The sequence below is a fragment of the Cavia porcellus genome, unplaced genomic scaffold (assembly GCF_034190915.1).
Source record: "Cavia porcellus strain 051 isolate PalLab524CR breed Dunkin Hartley unplaced genomic scaffold, mCavPor4.1 scaffold_2, whole genome shotgun sequence".
Classification (NCBI taxonomy): domain Eukaryota; kingdom Metazoa; phylum Chordata; class Mammalia; order Rodentia; family Caviidae; genus Cavia; species Cavia porcellus.
The window spans coordinates 28895898-28897544 of NW_026947485.1; positions in this window are offsets into that span (position 1 = coordinate 28895898).

Sequence of the window (1647 nt, forward strand, 5' to 3'; positions counted from 1 at the left end):
TGTGTGTCTGAATTCCATTCCTTTTTAAAACTGAGTAGTAGTCCATGATACGCATATACTACATTTTGCTTATCCACCTGCTGATGGACATTGGGGTTGTAACCTCTTGGCTCTTATGAATAATGTCACCTGAACATGAGTGTGGAAATGTATTCTTGTCTTTGCTTTCAATTCTTTTGAGTACAAAGTGTTTTGAGCTTCTGCAGTAGCAATATCTTATCTTTCCATAATGATCGAACACATCAATGTATATCTGATCATATGAACTTGACAAGTAGATAAGTTACTGGCCTTCATTTTTTTGAAGGTAAATTGAGGCTCAGAGAGGTTAAAATGAGGTATTAGATTTAAAAATTGATTTTCTAATCACAACTTTAAAATTCCTTCTACCACAAAGCAAACAGTGTGAGGGCAGCAGCAGTGTCTATCGTGTCTAGGGCTGGCCTGGACCAGATGCTCAGGGAGCGTTTGGAGGATGAAAACAACCTTCTGTATCCTACTAGGCAATAGCACAAGTGCTGCATGGATACTCAATGAGACATATTTATTAACTTGTTGGAAAACCTGAGTGGGTCTTGAAGAGCCCTGGAAAGCTTCTGAAGGAGACCACTGGCTTCATGTCTGACGGATGGGAATAGAGGTAATTATGCTGAGGTGAGAAATGCTCCTGACCCACCGATCTGCACCAGAAGGAAAGCTGGGTCACTCAGGAATGAGCACTTTAACAAGCTGTCTCCTGCCCTATAGTTCTTCCTGACTGAATCACAGGTTCTTTCCACTTTGGTCATTGAGCTGGACATGAATCATGGCCCAGGAAGGAAAAGGAAATCTCAAGAGTTTAATTTGCTGTGGAAGAAAATACAACATGTTCTTGTAAGGCTGAGTACAAAGAAAAGGGCCATGGAGAGATGCTTTGTCCTCAGAGGTATCCAGAAGCTTCTCCCTCATTCCCACACGCATCATCAGAACTGCACAGTTTCTGTCAGGCACTCATTTTGATTAGAGTTTATTATTGTTATTGAAACTGAACTTAAAGAGAATGATTTCTCCAACAAAGGACAAGTAATTCATGTTGGACTCAATTCTGCTGAATCACAGGCTCACAGACAGTGGACTTGTAGAAGCCTGCGTACATACGCCATTCGGGGTACACTGGGGAGCATTCTACCCATTCCGGATCTTCTTTACCTTTGTAGTGAGCTGAGAAACAGAGAACTGTACCCAGACCAAGTGGAATTTTTAGAGGTTCAGTCTGTTACTTCTTTGTTTCTGAGGAGGTGCCAGGTTCATGTTATTGTCCATTATTGGGAACAGTATTAGAGAACTTGAGCTGAGTTGATGGTGCGGGTAGTGGTTTCCCCAAGGTCATGTGCTTAGTTCCTTAGTAACTTTTACCTGAGAGGCAGAAGAAGATGGGGGCAGACAGAACCCAAAGCCTATGAATCGCATGTGTTGAATAGAAGAGAAGTAGCCAGGCAAATACTGGGGCAAACACTGGACCTACTTCTTCCCTGACCTTTTATCCCAAACGTGTCTTGGAAAGTTCACGGGGATGTTACTGGATTAAACATTCCAGGAAACACTGGCGATTTGTAATTCATTGCATAATTACTGGAATTCATTGGAGAATTACCAACATCCATACTG